Here is a 17,731-nt window from a genome sequence, read left to right as displayed (position 1 = left end):
GACACAGTACTGGCCTGTCGGGGTCTTGGGGGGCCATGGCTAGGTCAGCCTGTCACCTCTGCTCTGGGAGTTCTGCACAGAGCTGGGCACCCCTGCCAGCGCCAGCAGAGATGTGCAGCTGGACTGAAGCCACAGAGGAGGCGCTCCTAGTCAGGGTAGGCCAAATACCAGCAGCAAAGCCCTGCACCTGCCCGGGCAGTTATTTGCTTTCCACCCAGGTGATGCCAAGATGAGTGGGGCTGGGACCATGGGACCTGGCATCACCGGGTTGGTGGGGGAAGTCAGCTGGCTTTAGCAGAGCTGATCTTGCCATGGAGTCCCGCCCCCAACACGTCCTCCATTTCCTCAGCACCTCTGGCCACAGTCTCACCTGGCCCCCCTGACCGGAGGACTCTAAGGAGGCTGGTGAGGTTTTTCCAAGACAGGAAGAGCTCTCTCTTCCCAGTGCTCACTCACAAGGAAACCCAGGATGAAATCCTAGTGACTGGGACAGATAAGATGAAGGACAAAACAGTATTTCAGAGATGCTAGGTGAGTAGGCAGTGGAGGGAAGAGGGGGGGAAGTTAGAAGTCAGTCAGAAAAAGTAATGGGCTCCTCAAGGGTCACACACTGATGAGGATTTGAGGGAAAGAGGAGAGGGCTCCGCAGCCCCTGGAGCCCCTGCAGGTTTTGGGGGCAAATGGGGGTAAGGGCAAGGATGAACATCTGTGCATTTCTGTGGGTGCATGCAACAGGTCAGTGCCCACCACAGCATCTGTCTCTACATGTAGCTGGAGCCAAATTTGCTCATGTCCATGACTCATGAGGATCACTGTGGGACCATGCACCTGTATATACCCACAGGCACCTCAGTCCGTGCATGCACCCGCCTCTCTCTCTCTCTCTCTCTCCGTGTGTGTGTGTGTGTGCATGCATACATGTATGTTTTATGTTACTGCAACTTCCTAACCTAAGATAGAGGTCTAGGAATCGCCAGGACCTCTAAGGGGTCCCTGGAAAGTGTCTGACTGAGCCCTGCTAGCAGTACCTCCACCTGTCTGGCAGGGGGCAATGCAAGCCTGAAAAAGGATCCTGTGCTCCAGGCCAGTGGTAGTCTAGGTGACGTAACACCAGTCCAAAGGGAGCTGCCCAGGGAGCCTTTGAGGAACATGGTTCTGCTGCTAGGACAGCTGAGCTGGCTGCCACAGCCACTTCCCTGTCCCTGTTCCTGTCACGCCCCTGGGATGAGACCCTTTCCCCATCTCAGCACCCATCCTGGCAGCCAGCTCTGCTTTCCTGTTATTAGGACAAAAGGGAGGTGCCAGAAGATGGACCAGGTTAGGACTTCCAGAGAGGCGGGCACAGGAGCAGACAGTGGCACCTAAAGGGTCACAAGCATGGCCACCCCAGGAAAGGGAGCAAATCTCTAGGGTAGGCCTGCATGCCAGGAACACACCCTTAAAATCCCACTGCAGCCCTCAGTTACTCACGGCTAATGGAGAGGGTAGGAGAGACACCTCCCTCCCTGATGCTAGGCATTGGCCCTAGCTGGGGGTTGGCAGAAGGGGACCATCTCACTCAGGTCAATGCCGAGTTCTTTCATGACTACCGAGAGCCCTGTAGCCCCTTGCTACCCCTTGCTACTCAAAGTGTAGTCCCGGACTAGCAGCATCAGCATCACCTGGGAGCTTGTTAAAAATGCAGAATCCCAAGCCCCACACCCAGAACCACTATATTCAAGAAGACCCTTGGGCAAGCACATTAAAGTTTGAAAAGTCTTGGTCTAAATCACATCGCTCAGTGACTCTCACCCCTGGATGCACGTAAGAATCAGCTAGGAAGTGTTATTTTAAAAAATACCAGTGCCCAGGGCCCCTTCCCCAGAAGGCTGGCTTAATTGATCTGTGGTAGGACTCTCCACATTGGTATTTTTTGAAAGTCACAGTATAAGGCCTACTGAGGCCCAAGAGACTTCTCCAAGGTCATACAGGGTAAAGTGTCACAGCTGAGACTATAACCCTGATCTTTTCGCTCCATGTTCAGTGCTCTTTGCCATTGCATTATGCCACCTGCCCTCACGCCAGCCAAGCAAGGAGCTCAGACTCAAAGGAACCAACCCCAGCCCCCCAGGCTGTTTTCCTGCTCCTTCTGGTCTAGTGGAGTCACAACTCAGGGTTCAAATCCTGATGCTGTCAGTCACTAGCCCTTTGACTTTGGGCAAGTTGTATAACCTCTCCAGGTTTCTGTTTCCTTCTCTGTAAAATAGGAGCCATGGCATCCACATCTTTTTCCTATTTTTATTTTACTTATTTTTCATGTTTATGGGTTTTTTTTCTTTGTGAGACAGGGTCTTACTCTATCAACCAAGCCGGAGTGCAGTGGTGCTATCACAGCTCACTGCAGGCTCAAACTCCTGGGTTTCCAGCCTCCTGAGTAGCTAGGACTACAATAGCATCCACCACACCACAGCTGGCTAATTTTCTTTTTATTTTTTTGTAGAGACAGGGTCTCACTATATTGCCCAGGCTGATCTCCATCTCCTGGCCTCCAGTGATCCTCCTGTCTCCCTGTCTCAGCCTCCCAAAGTGCTAGGATTACAGGTGTGAGCCACCACACCCAGCCAACATCCACATATATAGCTACTGAGCACATTAAATAAAATACTGGAGAAAGTAAAAGCCCCTGGCACATAATACCAAGCACTCTACAAATGTGTTCCACCCCAACTCTGACTCTGAAGGGTCCCAAAGAAAAAGAGGAAATTAGAGAAAGAAGCCCAGCTGCTGCGTTCCCCTGTGGGTCTGGACAATAGCTTTGCCCAGACCACCGTCAGAACTGCAGCCAAATGGCTGGGGGAAGTGAGGTAAGGAGGCAGAAGTTTCAAAGAGGCTGCAATTGCTCCAAAGACAAAGGAGCAAAGGAGTTTGGAGTAGGGCTACAGACTGAATTCCCCACCAGCCCTCTTTAACAGGAATCTAGAGAATGTAATGGGTTATTACCAAACAGGATGTCAGGGACATTGGCTCCCCACAATACACCATCTCATGGAGGGCTGGGAGGCCCCGAGGCTCCCTCCCAGATGGATCAGTCAGGGACATGTGTCTTGGTGATTAAAGGCTGAACTGAGGTGCTCTGCTTTGTCCCTCCCACTCGTCTCAGCCTGCCCAGGCTGAGGCCAGGAGCGACCCCACCCCCACCCCAGTAGACTCGATTCACCTGGGGCTGAAGCCCAGGTGGCCCGGACTGAGGATGGGCTTATGTATCTGGTGGGGAGAGTGACAACGGGCAGGCTGAGGTGAGTGAGGTAGGAATGTCTGTGGCCCCTTGCCCTACCTCTGTATCCAGATGTGCAGATTCCAAGGCATGGCTGCCAGCAGTTTTAAAGGCTATATTCTGCAGGCAGTGCATGCTCTGGCCAAAGCTTAGGTGATGTGCCAGGAGAGGTCAGTAACAGCAGTCGGCTGGCACAAACTGGATTCCACTGAGACTTAACCCCTGGGGGAGGGGCCCAGATGATCCAGGCTGGGAGAGTCAGGGGAGAGGGCATACTAGAAAGCTCCAGAGTCCAATCAGGCCTCAGGGCCAAACCCACAGGTCTCCTGGAGGGAGCCATCAAAGAAGGAAAGGCTGAGCAGCAGCACATGCTTTCTGAGGTCAATGACAGTATCTGCACCTACATTTACACAGGCCACGTCCCAGAGACAGCACAGAGCAGTTTTCTATGCTGAGAAGGATGCAACCAGGAAAAAAGCAGGCCTTCTGGTCTTGAGAAACACTCAAGCATAGGGCTTATGCACCCAGGAAAGAGGCAGCAACATTTCTCACTAGGAGATGCAATAATGCCCAAAGATGATCACTAAGTTGGAAAAAAAGCTTTTTTCCAATCAAGCCAGCTTCCATGCTTGCCACTAAGTCATCTGAGACAACTCGTGTCATTCTCTAAGCTTTGGTTTCCAAATTTATATACAGTGGAGACTAACGACTTTCCTGTCTACTGCTGTGGTTACCTTATAGATTTGATCGGGCTTTTGCTGGTTTTGAAAGTGGCTATATAAAAGTTATCATTAACGAAGGCTATTTTTGTTAAGATGAGCTGAACTTTGTACTCATCTAGTCTTTAAGACATAGTTCAGATTGTGTATCAGTTGAAAAGGGGTGAGAGAAAAGAGCCAGGAGGAAGAGAGAAGGCAACAGGCATCTAATCTAGACTACAGGAAGTAAGGCCTCAGCCAGCCAGTGTCACCAACCCCACTCTTGGGCTGGGTACCCCCTCTTCACACCACTACTAGGCAACCCTAGTCCTTGTACCTTCTGGTCACTCAGTGGGTTATAAGAGAGCTGCCCCGGTCCTGGGTTCAGCCTGCTCGTGCCTAACAATAAAGACAGTATCGGGCATGGGGACCAGGCGGGAAGATACAGGACTCAACACAAGCAATGGATGGATGTCACAGGGACATAGATGAAAGCATCCTTTATTACTGCTGGAGCTCTTGGGTGTCCTGCCCCATTCTTCCCTCACCTCTCAAACCTGGCTGCACATTAAAATCTCCTGGGGAGCTTTTACTAATGGGCCCCAGCCATGACTAGTTAAACTAAACTCTCTGGGGATAGGGTTCATTTTTGTTTGTTTTTGAGAGCTCTCCCGGTGCTTCCAAAGTACAGCCCGAGATAAAGACCACCGCCCTAAACAGAAAAGGCCTGCTAGAAAGCCACAGATATCGGTCCCTGGAAAATTCTATCCAGAGACCAGTCACAGGCCTGTTCTATTCACAGGCCCACGTTCTCTCTAGACCTGAGTGCAGGAGCAGGGAGAGTGACCAGCATCAGTGTGAATGTCTATGATGGCTGAGGGAAGGCAGGCAGTGGGTGTTTGTGAAGGTCATTCAGTTAGCTGACCTGCTCCTTAGGGTGACTTTAAACACGTGGTGGCCTCCTTTACCTGACTTAGCTTCCTATTTGGAAAAGTGTCTCCTCCGTGGCCCTCGCCAGAGGATGGGGGCCTCCAAAACAGGGTCTGGTCTCCATGTTGGTCTCTCCCACCTTCAGTGAGTGCAGGAGGAAAAGCCAGTGTCCTGAGCGGCGGAGAAAGACCTGTGATGCCACTGTCTATGTGACAACCCCAGTTCCCAAGGCAGGCTCTGTGAGGTTGGTCCCTCAAGGCAGGGCTAGGAGGCAGGCAGGGAGTCGTCTACCACTGCAGGCCCTGCTACTGATGCTCAGAAATGCTAGGCCCCAGGAAACCGCTTCTCAGATCATTTCTTTTGGTTGCTACAAGGCCCATTTCCTTTGCCCGCTCTCCAACCCTAGAGAGGGACCCCTCTCAAGGAGAAGGTGCTGGCCTTTTGGCAGAGGGCTTGTATCTCAGAAGCTACCATCCTCAGCATGTGGCCCCAACTGCTCTGAGCAGCTCCTTTTACCCTCCCCTAAGGAAACACTAAGGGACCCAGGCCAAAATAAGCTTGCCCACAAAGCCTTGAGCCCTGGCACAGGGCTGCATCCCTCAGGGGTGCTGTTTCATTTGAATTTGCACAAAGCTACCCTCTAGGTTGGCAGTGCCCCTAGAAGAAGTGCTGTAACGGGTGGCTGACTGGCTATGCCACCTCTCTCCCTGGGGGACAGTGGGAGAGAGACCTTCATAAGGACCTGTACTAAGAGCTGTCAGGGATTACAGGGCCGCCAAGACTTTCCCTCCTGACCTTGAAGCAGACATGCAAGGGGGTCTGCAATGCCCTATCTATGGGGCGGTCCAGTTCACTGGTGCCTCTCTCTGCTCCTGCTGCTCTTCACTGGAATCACAACTCTAACTCGATTCTTACAGAGGGAGGCACAGGGAGGAAAGGAGACAGCACCAAAATAGCTCTCATCCCACATTCCAAACCTCACAGGAGGGGCACCACAGGAAGGGCCTCTGTATTTCACCCAGCCTAGGTTGGCAGTGCTGGACCCTGGCTGGCCTCTGGCTTGTTAGGTCACCGGGCAGAACTCAGGGCCCTGCTGCACCTGTTCAGATGCCAGCCTCGGTCTCGACCAGGGCTACAGCTGGATGCCAAGTTCCAGGCCCATGCGAGCAACACTTCTGGAGCCTCCCTGTCACAAATGAGGCACCACCAAAGCAAACAGCCCAGGAGGGGCCCCCTAGGACAGGGTGGCAGGAAAAACAAGCCACTGAATCTTTTAGCTGGCCAGTGGTAGGTTCAGGTGTGTGGTTCTACCTTCTATATAACATCCCTCTCTCAACACTGCACACCCCAGAAAAAACTTCTAGTCTCTACCACAGGGATTCTCAACCAGGGACAATTTTTCCCCCAGGGGACATCTGGCAATGTCTGGAGACATTTTTGGTCATCTCAACTGGTGGGGGTCAAGGAGTAAATGCTGCTAGCATCTACTCAGTAGAGGCCAGGGATGCTGCTAAACATCATACACCGCACCAGACAGCCCCAGACAAAGAAAGGTTGACTCCAGTTCTGAAGCACGAGACCCTGAGGGTTGGCTTCTGCCTTATCTGGGGCCTCGGGCCCCTCTGGGCAGCCCACCCTCCCCCCAGGATGTCCTGGGGGCTGAAGTGAAGAATGGGTGCAACATTCAGTGGTGGTCCCTAGCCTTTGCACACTGTGGACACCTTGCAGGATCGGCCAGGAAGAGTGGCAATTCTGGTTTGGCATTTTATTTAAAAATGGAAGTTACACAAGAAACCCCCAACTGTGGTTCCCCACTCCTCTCCGTGAAGCAGTGGCCTGAGCTCCTGTGTGCAGCTGTAAATGAGGTAGAGTCACGAGCACCCTGAGGTTAAACCAGACCTCAGGCCCACTGAGGCTGCTGGAGAATTTGGGTCCAGAGGCAGCCCAGCCTGTGGGCTACTGGGCTTGCGCTTGGCATGGCAGGACCAAAGTAGACAGCTGGCATTCCTGCCCAGCACTGGGTTTCCCTATGACAGGGAAGGTCAAAGCTGTCACCTGCTCTGCTGCAGTTGCTCCATTAGTTTTCTTGCCCCCAAGGGGCTCCTGCCCCCAACCCAGTCCCAGGTGCTCTGACAAGGTCATGGTGCCTAGGAAAGAGAGAGTTGTTTTAATGAGCCATGTGCTACTCCACCATCTCCAGTCCCTGGCCTAGAGATAAATGATGCCAGCCAAACCGGTCTGGGGCAGATATTAGGCCAGCGGTGACTGCTCTCCACTGTGGTTTGCGTGGAAAGTATTGGACTAACGGTCAGGTGAACTACCTTCTGGCCTTAGCTCCATTAGCAACTTGCATAACCTCAGGCAAGCCATTACCTCTGTCTGAACCTCAGTTTCCGCATCTCCTAATGGCCGTTCCCCAAAATCTAGAGCTGCAGCAGAGGTGTGTGTGATGCGTAGTGGCTGTCTCAGTTGGGGGAGCTTTCTTCCTTCACATTCTCTTCTGAGGACCCAAGCGAGGATCCTCAGTGGGATCGCAAACCAAACCCATCTTTCCCCACAAAGCAGCTCTCTATATGTTCCTGCCTCCCAACACGCCCACTGCCTAGGCTTAAACCTCAAGTCATCCTTGCTCTCTTCTGGCCACATGTATTTAGTCACCAAATTCTACCAACTTTTCCATCAAATGGTTGGGTTTTTGCCTGCCCAACTGTGCTCTGGGTTCTCCCGCCTGGATTACTTCAGCCCTCCAAGTTCCCAGCCTCCAGCCTTTCCTTTCAAGGAGCCATCCTGCCAGCTGCTTCTTCCAAGAGCCCAGCTCTAACCTGGCCGCTCCCCTACTCTACAACAAAGAGCTCCCACAGCCTGGAGCAGATAGCCTTGACTGCTCCCTGGCATTCAAGGCTCTGAACAATCTAGACACGGCCTGATCTGAAGCTTCAAACTGCTATTTATTCATCAAGCTGGAGGTCAAACACCCCCTCCCGCGAAGCCTCCCCTGACCTCTCACCAACCCCCTAACACCCAGTGGCTCAGTTCAATGAAGCAGTCCCCTAACACATTTCCATGATCATCTCGGCAGCATGTGAGTCTATCCCCCATTCAACTGGGGGCTTCTCTGCACTGGGTACTTTTGGTCTTTGTGTTGCCACTGCAGTGTGTTAAGGGCTACCGAATGTTCTGGCAACTCACAGACAGGAAGCCCTACTTCCCACTACACAGTGTGCAGGCCTCTGACTCTGCTCCCTTGTCTGGTATCACCACAGCACTAGAAATGGAATTGAGCACATGTCTTCACCTCAAAGCCTTGCCCTAGGACAGAAACCACATAGCCAGGAATCAAGGCTCAGAGATGTGAGAACAGAAAATGAACTCTGCTTGACGGTGGAGGCATTATGACCTGAAGGAGCACTTCACTCTGTCAAGCTCAGGGGAGAGCACCCACGTTCACTTGAGAGAAGGGGCATGCCTACCTCCTGCCTCCCTCTCTTGGCCTGGAAAGTCTTGGCGCTTGTCTGTTTTGACCCTGTGCCACCACGTCTGCATCCCACCCCCTTGCCTACTTCCCTTTCCTTTTGCTCAGGCCAAATATAAACTCCTGGGCAGGAAATGCCTTAAAGGAGCCTGGCCCCACCCTGAGATCCAGAGAAAATTGTCTCTGATAGAAAGGAAATGGGCCTGAGAGAAGTGGCCTCCCTGGGAAGGGAGCAGACACAACCCCTCCCCCAGCCCCAAGGAGAGCCAGAGGGAGGGCTGTGGTGCTGAGCACAGAGCACGGGGCCGAGCCTAGGGCTCTGGGGGCAAGGGTGATGACGTGCATGCTCAGGCCATGGTAGGGCCAAGGGAAGGAGAACCCCAAATGGTGGTCTTACAGCTCTGTAAGGCCTATGGGCGTAGAGGTTACAGGGTACAGTGGGAAGAGTTAACAGGCTAGCCACCTGAAGACGTAGCCTATTAGTCATGGCTCTGTACCTCTTCCTTTTCTTTTTTTAAAATGAGGCCTCACTCTTGTCACCAGGGCTGGAGTGTAGTAGCACGATCACAGCTCACTGGAGCCTCAACCTCCCAGGCTCCAACAATCCTCCCACCTCAGCCTCCAGAGTAGCTGGGACTATAGGCACGCACCACCACGCCCAGCTAATTTTTGTATTTTTTATTTTTTGTAGAGATAGGTGTCTCTCTATATTGCCCAGGCTGGTCTCAAACTCCTTGGCTCAGGCAATCCTTCTGCCTCAGCCTTCCAAATTGCTGGATTATAGGTGTGAGCCACCACCGCCCCTGGTCCTGGCTCTATACTTCTTACTCATTAATGACAGCAATATTTATGATACTGAATGTAATTATTAATAAAATATAGCAGACACTAATAGTTATACAGTACTTACTACGTACCCTGAGCCACAGACTTTGTACTGAGCCATTATTATATCCCAGGCATTTCTTTAAGTTTTTTTTTTTTTAATGTGTATTATGTCATTGAATCTTCACAACAAACCTGTGAGCTAAGTGCTCCAATAATATCTCTATTTTACAGAGGAGGAAACTGAGGCCCAGAGCTATGGAGTAACTTGCCCAAGGTCAGCAGCTAAGAAGTGGTGAGCCAAGATGCAAATCCAGGCAGTTTGGCTCTAGAGTCAGAGCTACCAAGTTAGAATCTTCCTCATTAAAGAAAAGAAATTGTCTAGGCTGGAGCCTGGCACACAGCAGACACAAAATTATCTACCAGGGTTTTTGTAGTAAGAGTGGTTAGCCTGAATTTAACTTCCTATCAGCCAGGAAAGCACTTGATCATCCTGTATGTCATTTGGTCCCCACAAGAACTCCTCCAAAGCAGGTAATGCCTATGGTACAAATGGGAAAACTGAGGCTACAATAGGTCATGTAGCTTCTGTTGGACTACAGATTGGGCCAGAAGCCTACCTAAACACGCACAGCCCTCCTGTTGACCTGTTCCCATTTCAGCCTCCCTCGGCTCTCCCCTTAGAATCCACTCCCCGTGGACTGTGAATTTATTCAACTAATAATACCCAAGCACCTACTTGGTGCCAAGCCCTATGCTGGGTACTAAGGTCTGAAAACAGAACAAAAACTGAACTCTCCTGCAGCACTTGGCCAGAGCTGCCGCCAGGCCCATCCTTCTCAGGGAGACAGAGACTAACATGGACTGGCCTTCTTAGCACTCCTTGGAGCTTGCTTTGGAGGCAAGATAAAGGGGTATAAGCCCTGAAGCAATGGAGCTGGCAGCTAGTACAGCCTGAGGGAAGGAAGCTTGCAGGCCCCAAGACCCTGAGATGGAAGCACTTCGGGGAGGGCTAGAGCTTCCGGACAACCTCCTCCCACCCAATTCTAGCACGGGACACGCCAGCTAGTGATCATAAGAGCTAATCCAGCCAGCCTCCTGCCTGCCCCTAACCACCCATGCCTTCTAAATAATGCAACCTGGTTGTCAAGAGAGCATATTCAAATGTCTCTTCCTCCCTGATGCCACCCAGCACCCTGTTCTCCACCCCCAGTACTAGAAGGTGCTAATCAGGCAGGCCTGGTGCTGATGTCAGAACCACACTGCCACCCCCACTGCCCAACTCCCTCCTGCACTCCCTCCCCACCCCAATGCAGCTCTGTTTTAGAGCATAAATACCCACTCCTCCATGTCTTCCCTCCTATCCATCTGTCCACCTTGGTGATGGAGGGTGAGAGGAAGTGCACAGAGCAGACAGGCAAGGACCTGGGGACTGCCTGTCCAGAAGTGACTGATCACTGGTGGGTGTGATGAGCACTCAGGCAGGGAAGGAGACCCGAACCTCAGCTCTTGCCTCCTGGCCAGGCATCTGGAGAGAGGCATGGCCCAGTCATTAAAGATGTCAGGAGGTGGAGTCAGACCACCTGGGTCCTGATCCCAGCTCCATCACTCCCCGGATATGTGACCTTGGGCAAGTTTATTAAATAAAATAGAGACAAAGATAGCAGTACCTACCTTACGGAATTGCCACGAATGCTAAAGAAGTTAAAATTTGTCAAGAATTTAGAAGAGTTCACTATTATTATTGGTGTCACCATCACTACTATAGCCTGTTGAGTGTCGCGAATGCCACTAAAGAAGGCCAGAGGAAGGGAGCCCTGTGGGTGGGCATGGCCAAAGGGAGCTTTTCTGGGTAAGATGGACTCTGAAATGACTGCAAAGTCCAGACCGAATGCCCAGGAGGTGGCAGGTTTGAGGACTGCACACCCCCAGGTCAGTGAAAAACAGCAAAATGACAGGACTGCAGAAGGTACTACCAAGCAACAATAATGGCAATAATTTTATTTATATTGTTGGATTTAATATTCAGTAACCCCATGAGGTGGGTACGTATCTCCATTTTAGAGCTGACAAAATGAAGGCTCAGAGAAGTTAAGTAATTTGCCCAAAGTCTCCCAGCACTGTGAACACGAGAGCTTGTGTACAGCTCAGGATGTATTTTACTTCTGCTCCACTCTGACCCCTTTTCCACATTCCCCTCTCTGTTTTTCCCATTTAGAAGGCCCTGCTGGTGTGAGCACTGCTCAGGACAGATGTTTGGGGACAAGCTCTTCCCACAAGCTCACTGCCTCTGCCACAGCCTGACTTGACCTCAGCCTGGAGCAGAAAGGCTGGCTGCAGGTGCCTATCTCACACCTCAGACAGACCAGCCTTTGGCCAGCCCAGATAAAGGACAGGAAATCCTAGGCCACCTCCCTTGGAGCTCACTCTCTCACAGGAACAGAGTTGCAGCCAGGGCAGAGGTTCCTCTGTGGTGGGGAAGCTGCCGAGTCAGCCCCGGCTGCCATGGCTGCTGGGTGTGGTTTGGGGAAAACAGGGAGGGCTGAGGGTCAGGAGACCTGGGCTTCAAATCCTCCCTCACTGGAGACTGTTCCTCCCTTCCCTGGGCCTCAGGTGGAGACCACCACAGATCACTCCGGGGAAATCATACCATCTGCTTTACAGGGCTGCTCCAAGAACACAATGGGATCATGGAAGTGAAAGTGCCTTGGAAACTGAAGAAATGGGAGGACTCATAGTCATCGTCATCAACTGCTAGGGGAAGGAATGGCTACGTTGGTATTTCTCACTGCCTGATTCACTCTTCTAGGCCCCACTGTGGGCATGGCTCATACTCATTTCCGGCTTCAGTACTCCCTAAAATATCCCCTTCCCTCTACCCCCCCAACTCCAAAGATAAAACCGAGTGGCAGGAAAGCAGGGTACGCTGGAAGCCCCCCACATATTACATTGTATTCAACTCATCAAGGGGAACACCTACTAACACCAGGCTTGTCCTCCACTATGGGGGCACCAATAAGAAGGCCCTACCTTCCAAGGGCCCTCCAATCGTGAGACCTGGCTGGACCTGAACAATAAACAAATCAGCGTTGTCTAAGGTATTTGCACCCAAATTCTGGGGGTTAGGAGTCTACCTGTTGGGGTAACCAGAAAAGGATTATGGAAAAGTCATCTGAACAAGTTCAGACTATAAATAAACTAAGGGGAGTGAGGGGTTTCCTGTGCCCCATTTCCTGCCCCCACATGTTAAGGGGGCCATAAACAGTAGCATGTAGGGAGGACAGAGGACAGTGATGAGGCTGGGAAGGGGGCTGCTCCAGGTCTGAGGAGGAGCACAGACGCTTGAAGGTTGTTTGGCCTAGAGAAGACACAGGTGCACTTGGGTTCCGTCCTCACACCCCGAAGGTCAGAGAGAGCAGACAGGGTCCAGGCGGTCCCAGAGGGCACAGTCGGAACCCAGGGTTAGAAGCCTCAGGGAGGCACAGTTAAGTTCAACATGAGAAAAAACTTTCACACATTCCAAAGATGAAAGCAACTTGCTTGAAACACATCACATTCCCAGGTATTGAACATGAGTGAGCAGGAACTGCACAAGTACCTGTCGGGAAGCCCCAAGCTTCAGAAGGAAAGTTCGACCTAGTGCCCTCTAAAGGTCCTTCTGCCCTGAGCTCTGCCTGCATACCTACCTCTAGAGGGGTTGTGGGAGAGAGCATAAAGGTGACTGGAGCTGGCTAGGCCCTTGGCTGCTTCCCACAGGGACCTGGGATCCCAGGAGCACCTTGGGCTGGTATGACCCAGGGGGAGCAGTTCACTCATTAACTTGTGGCTGAATGGGTCAGAGAGTGGCTGGCCACTTGGGACAGACACAGGCTTGGGGAGGGGCCAGAGAGCAAACTGCAGAAATGCCCAAGCACAAGGAGAAAACAAGCTGTGGCAATTCAGGGCTTGGCCAGCTCCAACTGACCCAGCCAGCTGAGAACATTCAGTGTCTGGGCCTGGCTGAATTTGAAGCCAGCTCACCATTGCCCGGTAGATAAGAAAAGGGTCTTGAGTGGGGAGGCATACTTGCACAGGTGAAAGGAAGGCTGACAGACCACTGAGTCTGCCTGCCAACTGCCCTACCCACTTTACAGTCGTGGAAATTAAGGCCCAGAGAAAGCAAAAATCACTCACCGAGAGAAAGCTATAAAGGGGGCAGAACCAGAAGCCGTTTCCTAACTCTGTAATAGGCCCACGGGATGGTTCCTTCTCTTCCTACTGAAACTGCAGAAAACTGCATGTGGTCTGGAGCTTTCTAAATTGGGTCTGGGTCTGGGTGTGGGTCTGGGTCCCGGCCCAACCCTTGCCAAGTGCCACTGCTTGTCCAGATACAGGCTCCTGGAGGAAGGCATCCTCCTCCACTCACAGAGGTCCTCAGCCTCTCAGCAGCAATCGTGTGGTTGGCTGTCCCCATTCCCACTGCAGCCTGGTGTGGAGGGACCCACAGCTGTACTGAAAACAGACACACATTCACACAGCCTCACCCCATCCCCAGCATGGGCAGACCCTTTGGGTGGGCATTTCTTGCTCTTTCAGACTTTCAAATTGAGATGAGGGGATCAACTACTCCTAGAAACACCCCTACCCCTTTTTAATTCTGATGCTGGACCCCACTGCCTATCCAAATCCCCATCAATTCACTCCGCTCCCCTTCTCAATACCATCCAAGCTGAACCCATGTCCTTCAAACGGTGTGAATAACTGCTTCTGTTTGCCAAGTAAAGGACGGAGGGGCCGACTTTTCACTGGCTCCAGAAGTTCCCGTGAGTGAATGTTTGTCAATGTTCCCTTGGGGGAAGGTGAGGGTTCAGGATATGGTCTCTTTAAGGCCTGGGGTGGACAGGGAGTTAGTTAATGACCATCTCCTAGAGATGACTTTCCAAGGTGGTTATTATGTGGCTCAATGATTAACCAAGCAGTGGCAGGACCCCAGGCTTGTTGGAAGGAGGCCGCTCTTTTCCCAAGGACAGCCCAAGAGCAGGAGCCTACAGTCAGGGAGAACATTCCAGGGGTCTTTCTCTCCCTCTCCGACAGGCTGTGGTGAGGTGGGTGGGAGCAGAGGCCTGCACTGAGGGAATCTCTCCCTCAGCCCCGCATGGGGGTAGAGGGCTGGCCCGGATATGGAGGAAGTCAGCACACCCTTACTGGGGCGGAAGGGAAAAGAGAGACAGTGAGGGTTTTTATCATGAATGAGAGAGGAAGCTCCAAGCTGGGCCTTGGTGATTAGATGACAAGCTGGGAAAGACGTTCATCCTGAATGCATCCTGTTTTGCTCTGAACTGGCCTCAGGGGCCAGGCGCAGGGGAGGGGCCTAGGTGGAGAGCAGCCTCCCAGAATTCTCCCAGACCTGCGGACCCCAAACTCCTGGGTGCCCTGGACTGGGGAAGCAAGCGTGAGAGTGAGAACTGTCATTTACTGCTAGAGAAACAAAGGCAGGAAGTCTCCGCAAGAAGCCTCCATGGGTCAGCCTCCAGACCTGGAGCCCTAGAGGCGGCTAACATCTGGGCTGGGACCTTTCCTGGGCCTCTCTTCCAAGGTTCAGCTCAAATGCCACTGCCTCTGTCCGTCACCTTCCCCTCAGTCAAAAGCAATCACTCCCTGGAATGGATTTCCCAGGGCAGAATGGACGTCCAGGGCAAATAAGTCCTTCTCAACAATTGGAAGTATGAACACTTACCGGTTATTTGATAATATTAAGAAACTATTTTAGGTGTGATAATGGTTGTTTTTATGAATCCTTATCTTTTAGAAATACGTATTGAAATATGTATAGATGAACTGATAAGGTTTCTGGGATTTGTTTCAAAATAACAAGGGCATGATGTAGATAGGAGTGTGGATAGGGCAGGATTGGCCGTGGGCTAATGGCTATTGAAACTGGGTGATGGGTACGTGGGGTCTTAGTACACTAATTATCTCTATTTTTATATATGTTTGAAATTATTAATAATAATTTTTCAAAAGTCCTCACCAAGGTATTATTATTTAATACATAAATAATTAGTGGCATGTATTATTTATGCCACTAACCCCCAAACTAGATGGATAGATTCCCTGGAACTGGGGGTTTTAACTCTGTGTCCTCCACAAGACCTAGCACCAAGCCTGAACTTAATGACTAATAATTTATACAGCACGTGGTAGTTTACAAAGCACTTAGCTATGGATCCCCTAGTTTAATCCAGTGAAGTGGAAAAAATGAGGAGAAACCTAGAGTCGGAGAATTTAAGGGGGGCGGCAGAGCCTGGAGTTAAAGCTCCCCATGTTCAACTCCCAATCCCCTGTTCTTTGCTCCACGCCACCCTGGACTCCTAGGGTACTTAACACTCAGTTCTAAAATTCCTGTGTGTGGTCGAGGTAAACAGGAACAGCAACTGTTTAGCATGCAAGTTACCAACCTGCAGGGCTGGGGAAAAGGAAACTCCACCCACAAACACAGCACTTCAGACTTGTGACAAGGGCCCAGGCTGTGGCCTCCAGTCCACTGATTCCTATCTTCCAGGACCCTTCCCGAATGCATGCCCCCGCACACGTGCGCACACACAAACCAAGACCCCTTAATAAACACTTGACACCAGCAACTGTGTGCCTAGCCCACTGCTCAACTACCCTGTTGTGGGGTGGGGAAGAATGTAAAACTCACCTGGATCTCCGGGAGCTCACACTTCCCACCCTAAAGCCCTTGCATCTTTGAAATCTGCTGTCCCTATTTTATCTGCTGAACAGCTTTCCCAAGGCCCAGGGCCATGACACCTGATCCTAACCAAACTGGGAGCCTAAGGCAAAAGGTCCTTCTTTTCAAGGCAGAGGCAACTCTTTCTTCTAGCCAGAAAAGAGGTGAGGGCACAGCCTGCATGTGATAAACCTGCCATCTGTTGAACCTGAACTTTCCATGGCTCAAATAAGGAGCTCCAGGAGTCTCCTAGCAGCAAAGCAGCTGCAGCTGCGACAGCCTCCCAATTGGAGACTCCATCCCCTCCTCCCTTTGGGACCTTCTTGCCTTTGTGTCCCTGTTGCTATCCTCTAAACCTGGACACAGGGGTCCTCTGCTCCCTCTCCAATTTGTAGTCCCAATAATGGAATTTTAAAACTTCAAGAGGACAGAGAGGGACAACATTCGAGTCTTCTTGGTGCCACTTTCTTTGCTTCTCTGCTGGAACTCAGGAGGTATTGTGTTTGAAAAAGGAAGGCTCTGCCATCCTCCCCACATGACTCACTGCAAGCCCTGTCTCAAGCAAGCACACAGGGCACAGAGCCCCTTTGCTTTGCATACCTTCAGTACAGCCCTTCTTGCTCTAAACACCTCCAGATATCATCTGTAGGCAGCCTCTCCTCTCCAGGTGGGGGAGGGGAGCTGTAGATGCATAGAGAGGTTTAGTATACTTCTCCAAAAACAGGAGAGGCAGTGTCCAGTGTGGTGTTTCCTAGCACTAAATGTAGAGGTCTAGGGAGCAGAAATCCAAAATCCAAAGTCCAACACATTAACAAAAGGCCACGTCCCTAAAATGAAAACCAGCCCAGAATGTCCAGCTAGATGGCAGCTGTACCTTTAGAGTGAAAGAGTTTCACTACCCACCCCTATGCCCTTACAGCGAAACACCACCCTTCCCATCACACTCTTCCCACTGCGAAAGCCACCCAGAAATCACCTGCAGCCTTCTTCTCCATGCCTTTGGGCTGACCACCTTCCCATCCCATCCGCAGATAAGATTTGTCCCCCTTTCATTCCAGGAAGATGAAAATGAGAGGAAAACTCAGAGGGCAATAATACAGATGTGGGGGGGGGCGGGGGGCGGCAAACCCTAGAGTGGGGAGGGAGCAGGTAGCACAGGAGGAGTCAGGGTTTGAAAATAGCCCTGGGTGTGATTCATTAACCCCTCTTCCCCGCTTAGGCTCTGACTGGGAGAGAAGCCAGGGCCCTGGGACTTGGGGGTAAGCATAGGCTCCAAGCCAGCCCAATCTCTGAGGCCCCCAACCTCTGGGGCCCCAGGCTCTGGAAGAAAACTCCCACCTCTCCCTACCTTGGTCTGGCTGCTGTCGCCCACCCCTCCACGCACACTCTAGTTTTCCAGCTGGCTTAGCTGCATAATCACCACAAAGCTCTCCACGTATATAGCTGCTGCCACCCCGAGCGTCTCAGAGACAACCTTTTACCTGCCAATTAGGAGCCTGACCCCAGGTACCAAGTAACCAAATGTCAGGGTGAAAGAGACCGGGCCCTTTAGATACTGAAATCAAGCTGCCACCTGAGGTGTGGCTGAAAACACTGTGGCCCACACAGTAGTATGACTCGCCTACGGTCACATGGACTGGCTGAACCCCAGTTTCCTGAGTCGTAATTCAGCGCGCAACTTTCACAAGTGTCAGGAGGAACATGGAGAGAACCCCACACTACCTAATTTGGAAATTCCAAAAACTTCAACTAAAAAGCCTTTCCTCTAATCCAAACCCATTTTGGACTTTGTGAGAAAATGAGGCCTATGAAGATGAGACGTGTCCAAACGTTTTCGCTTG

This window comes from Nomascus leucogenys, chromosome X (assembly GCF_006542625.1).
Source record: "Nomascus leucogenys isolate Asia chromosome X, Asia_NLE_v1, whole genome shotgun sequence".
Taxonomy (NCBI): Eukaryota; Metazoa; Chordata; class Mammalia; order Primates; family Hylobatidae; genus Nomascus; species Nomascus leucogenys.
Note: the sequence above shows the minus strand (reverse complement) of the source record.